The sequence below is a fragment of the Amblyomma mixtum genome, chromosome 5, assembly GCF_055824585.1.
Source record: "Amblyomma mixtum isolate Tamu chromosome 5, ASM5582458v1, whole genome shotgun sequence".
NCBI lineage: Eukaryota > Metazoa > Arthropoda > Arachnida > Ixodida > Ixodidae > Amblyomma > Amblyomma mixtum.
In genome coordinates, this window is record NC_143016.1 from 71,043,313 (window position 1) to 71,052,458 (window position 9,146).

Here is a 9,146-nt window from a genome sequence, read left to right on the forward strand (position 1 = left end):
CGTGGTGGCGTGGTAGTGGTACAGATGCTCGGTTGCTCTTGTAAATCAATCAGATGCGGTCTAAATTAATTGGCAGGTTCGTTTCCACCTCTCTCCTTTATACTAACCTGTGCCTCGTACATCAGTGTTGCCTTCGCAATGAAAACCAGTCAATCGATCAATCATATTATTCACTTCGTTTGGACATCGAAGCATTGATACTGATGGTGGAAGGAGCTTTGGAGGAGTGGTCCGAGTAGTGGTGGTGATTAGCGTAACGAGAGCCATCCATGCATCTACAAAATGCGTGGCATCGCATTACAAAAGAGGAAATGGTGGTGTTATTGTGGTCTTACAAACACCGTGAGGAGAGGCGTGGAAATATGCCTGGTCAATCTTACGACACCGAATACGCCTATCGGATTAACCAATCTCAGGACGTAATATACAACACCGGTACAGAGCTCGCCTATCTTGCAACCATTCAGCAATCCCTGCTGTGACCTGCTAAGTTTTTTTATACAGAGGCAGAAGATTGCGGTATCCCCCACCGCACAAATCTCTCAGCAGAGAGGAAGCTGTCACTTGGAGACAATTACAAACAGGCTCTTTCCCAAACCTACATATACTAAACAAAATGCACCCTACCATATACGCGGACAAATGTCCCTGGTGCGACGGAAAACCTACTCTCTATCACATCACATGGGCCTGCCAAAAGATAGACGTGGTCCCCAAAATACAAAACCCGAGTGCGGAGCAGTGGGAGACTCTGCTGTCCAGCGACCGCTGTGAAGACCAAGAAGGTCTGGTACAGCGAGCTCAACGGGCGGCAGTGGCCAGCGGAGCCCTGGACTGAGGGCAACCGACCACTGATTAGAGGCGGACGACTTCGACAGAGAAGACTCCTGGGGGTAAAATCAAGGAGAAAACGTCTCTGAAGATGCTCCCAAACCGCAGGAAAAAGGACTAGAGTAAAATAAAGTTTTTCCTTCCTTCCTTCCTATACGCAGCGGCATTGACCCTGTCGTCCGACTTGCGTATTAGGGAGGGGGAAACCCACCAGTGACTTCAGGAATTAAGGCATTGTGGCAGGTGCCTGCTGTGTGCATCACAGCAAAGCGTACGCTTGAGAGTGACTGTCACAAGCACGAAGGGCAGATAGTGCAGTGCACTAAGAGCGTGGGCTATTTCCCAGCCCAGAATTTATTTTGTAGCGAAAGCTGCATCGGCCACGAGCTTCTGCTTTCGGTGTGGCGGTGCTCCATGGAGGAACGGAGACCTACCTTGAGCCGTTGCCTAGCAACCGCCGCAGCTGGCGGACGCCGCGCGCTCGCCATGCCTCCTGGCATGACGTCACACCACGCGCCTCGCCGTGGAGCCGCCGCAGTTTGGTATGACGTCACACCACTTGCCTCGTCGTTGCGCTCGCCTCCGCTCGCTTTGCCAGCTGTGTCGCAGAATAACCTTGACTTGCAATCAAGATTAATCAAGGCTAACAAAGCTATGCCTTACGTTTCGCTACCTATATCCTGGCATAGCCGAGCTAAGCCACTGCCAATTTTTGAAGCGAAAAGCTTCACTACGCGGGTCAGAGCCAAGCTTCGCGTGAGCCGAACTGGTGAGTTATGCACATGCGCGAAACCGAGTGACGTCACGTGTCGTGCAGGTGGTCCCTCCTCGCCGCTGCCGCAGCCGCCGTCGACTCCGTCGCCTGAACGTTCGGCGCAGCCGCGCGCTACTGAGCATTTTCGCCGCTTCCTCGCTGTCGCTACGACTGCGGACTTCGGCTCCTCGCCCACCGTTTGACCTTTCGTTGCAGCCGCGTGTTGCCAGCGTCGTGGCCGGCAACCCTCCTCTCCGCATTGCTGCGGGCAATTTTAACTGCGCCGCTTTCTGTCTCCTCCTCCACCGCCGTACTGGCAGTGTGTGGACGGCCGTCAAACCAAGCATAACTGAAGCTTTTCGCTCGTATATTCAGGCTTAACCAGAGCTAAGCCACTGCCTATTTTTTTTTCCCAGCCTGTATGAAGGAGTTCTGTAAGAAGCCTGATTTAGGGAAAAGCTTGATCATGCCTTTTTGTCACAGAATTGTTCCTTGTGTGAAGGAGAGCACCGACAAGAGCTCGTCAGGCATTTTTGGCTTCTGCAATGTGCATATTGAGAAATAAACCTGTCTAGAGCGCAGCTCTTAGGCTCCCGTTCCTGCATTCCACGTCCTAGTTGACGCTGGCGCTGTCGGCGTAGCCGGGTGTCCACTCCTCCGCTCTCGTAGTGGCGGGTGCTGTTTCGCTATGCTACTGCCTGCCACAGCGAGAGCGGATGAGTGGACACCCGGAAGGTGGCTGCCATGGGAAGATACCGGAGGATGACTAGCAGCGTAACATACCTTTCAGCCGTGCAGAGCTGCGCTCAAATCTCGCATACTATTGTAACCGTCTGTCAATAATTTCTGCTTTCATCGTGTAAAGTTGTGCGGAATTCGACCTAAATCTGCCGTAACGACGACGCCACAGAGGTGGCGAGAACGTGGGGATTGTTTTATGCGAAGCATATTACTAAAGCTACACTACAGCCCGTCGAGCGCGGCGGTGGAGCTACCATTGATCTTTAGCGTGACCACGTGACACCACGTGATAACATGACGTCACAGCAGAGAAGAGATGGGCTGCCGGCTCGCGCGGTCGGCCGCGGCGGTGGAGGCTCCACATCAGAGGCGCGGCGGCTGACCACGTGACGCTAAAGAAGCGGTATAGACCAGATTTTTTTACCCTCGCACGCAGGCTGCGGACGCGCGCCTACTCTCGACGCCAGTCGCCATCTGTCGGCGCGCGCGGCCCGAGGGACTGCGGGTCGCGCCGGCGCCGCGCATAGAACGCATGTTTACGTGTTCGCTTCTGCCGTTTTGTGCTCCATCAGCTAACGTATGAGGGTGTGTGCTGTGCGTCACTACTCACATTTGACCTCTTCCAGACAGTGCTGCGGTTATCTAGTGCGCAGTTACTCGTTAACGTGACATCCGAGAGTAGTCGACCAAGTAGTGTACGGACTGGAAACCGGTACTTCTAAGCAGATTTCTGCGCTGTCGTGTCGTTTGTCGTCGCCTTTTACGTGCGATATCATCTATGATAATTTTATGCATCAGAATGTAGATCTATTGATTTGACTCAGTGGAGTAGTAACTGGATAGGCGAGCTGCAGACTGAAGGTTGTCCCGACGGAGCGCGTGTTTTCGATCACCATGTACGTGTTCGGCACCCTTGCGCTGAGCTTGCTCTTGTTCCCATTAAACACATTTCATGCAGATGATTGTAAGCACGACCACTACCGATTTCAGCTGCTTTTTCCGCACGCATGTTAGAGGTATCTGGGGAAAGGTTTATCTATAGTATCTTTCTGCTGTTGGTATCTACCTTAGCTTGGTTTGGTTTATTAAGGTTTTACGTCCCAAAGCGACTCAGGCTATGAGGGACGCCGTAGTGAAGGGCTCCGGAAATTTCGACCACCTGGGGTTCTTTAACGTGCACTGACATCGCACAGTACACGGGCCTCTAGAATTTCGCCTCCTTCGAAATTCGGCCGCCGCGGCCGGGATCGAACCCGCGTCTTTTGGGCCAGAGCAGAGAGCCGTAACCACTGAGCCACCGCAGCGGTGCGGTATCTACATTATTCATAGGAAAATATGCGCGATTTCATTACATTTTCCACACTTAGCCAAACGCCTACGCAACGCTCTCACACGCGGCGAGAGCTCCTGAATAAAATAACGCGACTTCGGACCTCAGAATTAGTGAAAGCTGGATTAGCTGCTCATATCTATTCAAGCTTTTATAAATTAAGCGGAAGTACGTTTTTATGCACCAGGTTGCATAAACCATGACAAAATTTGTTTTTTGTTGGCGCTGCGACTCAGTTGAGCTCACAGCGGTAATTTGTTGATAAACTGGCGCGGCGACAAGAAAGCCGTTTGTGGAAGGGGGTGGGGGGCTTTATGGCCGGCAGGAAGGAATAAGAGTGCATGGAGATTGGAACTGCATACTAGCCGCACACCTAATTCTTGATATTGAATAAAAAGTTTCTTTGCGGTGGAGCACCAAGACGGAATTCGATTAAGCACGAGCGCGTTCTAAGCGCCGGCACAATTAACTTGAATGTCAAACTAAATGTCATTAAAACGCGTCAATGTTATCGCTTTGATAACGTAAATACTTCCTGCAACACAGCCACGCAGCGGAAGTATGCTCGACAATGTTTTTTTAGCGCCCGAAGCGCGGCTATATGCAGGCGCGGCCGCGGAACTGCCGCAGCCCCGCAGTCCCCAACGAAACGCCCGCACCGCGGCGCGCCAGTCGGTGCAAAATGGCCGCGCCCAGGAGAGGCTCAAAAATCTGGTCTATACATGATTTTAGTTTCGATACCTGGGCGCCGCCATGTTTGTTTTACTCGAGCGCCGCCTACCGCCGACGCCATCTTGGGCTGATAATTTGCAGCCCATGGGCTGCAGCCGAAGCAGTGTGCGGTCTCTGAAAGTGTCATTCGCCCGTTTAATTCCTGCCAAGCCTACAAATTTTGGGTGGGCGTTCGCCTCGTGTCCATCCTCGTGTGTGCTATGCCATTAGCTCCTGCAATAACCAACTGGGAGCAAGCGACCATTCCTCGACGCAGCGAACGATCAGCATCGGTGAGTGCCATGCTCGCAGTTCACGCGTGCTTTTTTGTCGCCGGTTGCCTGTAGGGCAAATGCGGCACGGTGTTGCATGTTAGAAAAACGAAAGCAAAATGTGTTGAAACACAAGATCGCGGAGACTAATGGTTATCTAGTTTTTCGTGGAGCGCAGTTTTTCATGAACGCTTTCGCTGCCTGCTTGGACATGGCGAGTGTGACAGTTTAGATGCTGAGCTTGCGACATGGTACCCCGTTTACAAACTGAACATCTTAGAAACAGCGAGTGCATGACCGAAACGAATCCACTTCTGGTGATTAGAATGTTTGTTTGCGGAGATACGCGCTATGAAATTGAAATTCGGCCCCTCCTGCCGCTTGCGTCGGGCTGTTCGTACTACGAGCGAGACAAGCCAGTTGACTGAAAGCAATTCGCATTCTCACCTTCTCCGCACCCGCCAGTACTCACTGGTGCACATATACCAGAAAATGTGCAATTACACGATCTAATAGGTTGGTACGCTAATGGAACGCTATTACCACTTACTGACAGGCAGAATCGCCGCACCTGTGTTGAGAATTCCAATCTCAATCGGGTCGGGGCACTGCTCAAGTCGCTGCGTTTGCTGTATCTCTGGCACGGTTATGCATAGCGTGGATTTTTTTTTACAGTGCATTCGATGTGATTTCAGTCGAATAATTTATTACAATGCATGGCAGAGCTTACCGTCCTGTGCATGCCGTGTATTTTTTCATCTTACGTTGCCATGGCTGAATTTTTCCTCACTTTGCAGTTGGGTAAAAGTTCATGTCGCCGCTTCTGTTCATGTCATGCTGTGCAAATTAAATTAGTATTTTTTCACTAATGACATGTTTATTTTTTTCAGGTGGCGATCCCCACACCCTCCCGATATTGACGATCATGTGGGGCGGCGAAAAGAAGTTGTGGCCAAATTTATGAAGTCCTCACATAGTGTACTGCTGAATTAAAAGAGCTCTGCCAAGGCCGTCGAAATACTTGATCTCTTAAAATTATGCGCAGATTATAGTTTGGTAACCCAGGCGCTGCGCTTCGTTCCGCGCCCGATATTAGGCACAGACAGTGAGTTTGTTTCTGTCTGCATTTCGTTCACCAAGTGCGCTAACGTTTAACCTTTTCGTTGGCGCAAGTATTTTTTGTTCACCAACTACGTCCACTGCCAATGCAACTCGGCACCGGCGGAAAAGCGGTGAAGAAATGGACACCGCAGACGTACTGAGACCTTCGCATAACATGGTGCGCGTACGTACTGGCGGAGTTTTTTTTTCTACTTTCGTCGACTATTTCCGAAACCGACAATAAACAATGATGTCTAGAAGACGTTGGTGTTCCGTACAACATTGCTGCTTTCGTTGTACAGACGCAAACACGCGCTTGACCGGTAGCTAAGCAGCCGCGGACGTTGCTCCGCGCGCCGGATTATCAGCCCAGAGGAGGACGGCAACAGTGGGGTGTCGCGCAGCGCACGTGTTTGAGAGTATTTCTCCCTCTCCTGCTCGCTCCTCGTAAAATGGTGTATAGACCAGATTTTTTTACCCTCGCACGCAGGCTGCGGGCGCGCTCCTACTCTCGACACCAGTCGCCATCTGTCGGCGCGCGCGGCCCGAGGGACTGCGGGTCGCGCCTGCGCCGCGTGTAGAACGCATGTTTACGTGTTCGCTTCTGCCGTTGTTGTGCTCCATCAACTAACGTATGAGGGCGTGTGCTGTGCGTCACTACTCGCATTTTCCCTCTTCCAGACAGTACCGCGGTTATCTTGTGCGCAGTTACTCGTTAACGTGACATCCGAGGGTAGTCGACCAGGTAGTGTACGAACTGGAAACCGGCACTTCTAAGCAGATTTCTGCGCTGTCGTGTCGTTTGTTCTTGCCTTTTACGTGCGATATAATCTATGATAATTTTATGCATCAGAATGTAGATCTATTGATTTGACTCAGTGGAGTAGTAACTGGATAAGTGAGCTGCAGACTGAAGGTTGTCCCGACGGAGCGCGTTTTCGATAACCAGTACGTGTTCGGCATCCTTGCGCTGAGCTTGCTCTTGGTCCCATTAAGCACATTTCATGCACAGGATTGTAAGCACGACCGCTACCGATTTCAGCTGCTTTTTCCGCACGCATGTCAGAGGGATCTGGGGGGTAAAGGTTTATCTGTAGTATCTTTCTGCTGTTAGATTCGTTTGGTTTATTAAGGTTTTACGTCCCAAAGCAACTCAGGCTATGAGGGACGCCGTATTGAAGGGCTCTGGAAATTTCGACCACCTGGGGTTCTTAAACGTGCACTGACATCGCACAGTACACGGGCCTCTAGAATTTCGCCTCCATCGAAATTCGGCCGTCGCGGCCGGGATCCGACCCGCGTCTTTTGGGCCAGAGGCGAGAGCCGTAACCACTGAGCCACCGCAGCGGTGCGGTATCTACCTTATTCATAGGAAAATACTATGCGCGATTTCATTACATTTTCCACACTTAGCCAAACGACTACGCAACGCTCTCACACGCGGCGAGAGCTCCTGAATAAAATAACGCGACTTCAGACCTCAGAATTAGTGAAAGCTGGATTAGCTGCTAATATCTATTCAAGCTTTGATAAATTAAGCGAAAGTACGTTTTTATGCACCAGGTTGCATAAACCATGACAAAATTTGTTTTCTGTTGGCGATGCGACTCAGTTGAGCTCACAGCGGTAATTTGTTGATAAAGTGGCGAGGCGACAAGAAAGCCCTGTTTGTAAAGGGGAGGGGGAGGCTTTATGGCCGGCCGGCAGAAGGAATAAGAGTGCATGGGAATTGGAACTGCATGCTAGCCGCACACCTAATGCTTGATATTGAACAAAAAGTTTCTTTGCGGTGGAGCACCAAGACAGAATTTGATATAAGCACGAGCGCGTTCTAAGCGCCGGCACAATTAACCTCAATGTCAAACTAAATGTCATTAAAACGCGTCAATGTTATCGCCTTGGTAACGTAAACTCTTCCTGCAACACAGCCACGCAGCGGAAGTATGCTCGACAATGTTTTTTTAGCGCCCGAAGCGGCAGGCGCGGCCGCGGAACTGCCGCAGCCCCGCAGTCCCCAAAGAAACGCCCGCACCGCGGCGCGCCAGTCGGTGCAAAATGGCCGCGCCCGGGAGAGGCTCAAAATTCTGGTCTTATGAGCTTGCCTCGCTCTCCGGGCACTTACGAGGCGGCCAGGTGTTGGGATGCCGCCTAGAAGCAGGGCTGATTTGAACGAGAAGCGAAAGCTTCAGCGTGCCACAGAGACCGATGAAGAGCGGGATGAACGTCAACCAAGGAAAGCCATGTATTACGAAGCCTCAATATGCCAATATATATGCCAATATGCCAATAGTCAATATGCTTCGCATCTGACTAGGCTTAACCTTAGCTAAGCTCAGCCATTTTTTGTAGTACTGAGCACTCGAGAGAGTGCAGCAGGTGCAAATAAAGAAAAACATGATCAGGATTGACTAGTCTGCCTGGTTAGGGTTTTACCCGCGAATGTTCTGCCGCTTTTTTACTATTACAGAGGAGGAATAGGAGCCACAACTGTATTTTAAGAAAAGAAAATAAAGCGTCCTCAAGGGTGGGCTCCTAGTTGTGCAAGGGTCCACGGGCCTGGGTTTCGAGAAGAGCTCTGTCCACGAGCCAGCTGGTTGAGCAGCTCGCAGGGCGGCCTCCCGTCGGGTAGCGGTGGGTGGTAGCTATGAGGTAGGGTGAAAGCGATAGAGGTGGTAAGGTGAGACGTAGCAGCTTGTCTGCAGTTGCTGCCAGACCACACTGTATATTGAATCTGGTGTATGGTACGGGCAGACCTTGACAGAACCAACAGCAATAGAACCGAATAGAACCGATTTTGTGGGTGTGGTGCCCAGCGGGTGCGGAATTGATTGGTTTTAATCTCCATGGCAATCCCTCCAGGGCAATACCTACCGACGTGTGTGCAGACGAATGTGCGAGGGGGCAACGCACCAGTGACCGGGAGTGAAGGCTTTGCTGCAGATGCCTCCTGAGTGCATCACACCAAAGCGTACGTTTATACGACTGCGTACATAGTAAAAAAAACTGAGCTAAATGTGGAAAAGCGGCTTGGGTTGCCTTTTAGCCACAGTGCCATTTGTTCGCAACTGGACAAGCAATACCCAACTAATGCAGAAGTGCCGCATGGATTAGCAGATGGGTTAACAAGGAACTTTCGTTATGCAGGCACTTCTGCGCGAGTTTATAGAATTGCGTAAGTCTTATGTCAACCAATGCTGGGAAGAATAAAAACGCACAGTATTCCTCCCAAAGCGCCTTTAGCAACTTTAAATAAAATAATCATAAAATGATGGACGAGGGATATAAAGCTCCTCACGCGTAAAGCAGTTTATTAGCTATTGCCGCCACTCCAAAACTACTCTGGGCTGCTACTGTAGAGCAACCACACCTTATAAGAGTACGTTCGCATGACGACCGCGAGACCGGA

At 50.9% G+C, this 9,146-nt stretch overlaps 1 long non-coding RNA gene across 1 annotated transcript; it reads left to right on the forward strand.

Moving 5' to 3' along the window:
* Positions 1-4,423: 4,423 nt before the first annotated feature.
* Positions 4,424-5,657, forward strand: LOC149342601 (uncharacterized). Its single transcript, XR_016283043.1, has 2 exons — positions 4,424-4,660; positions 5,530-5,657. It is a non-coding gene; the product is annotated as an uncharacterized LOC149342601 (long non-coding RNA).
* Positions 5,658-9,146: the final 3,489 nt, after the last annotated feature.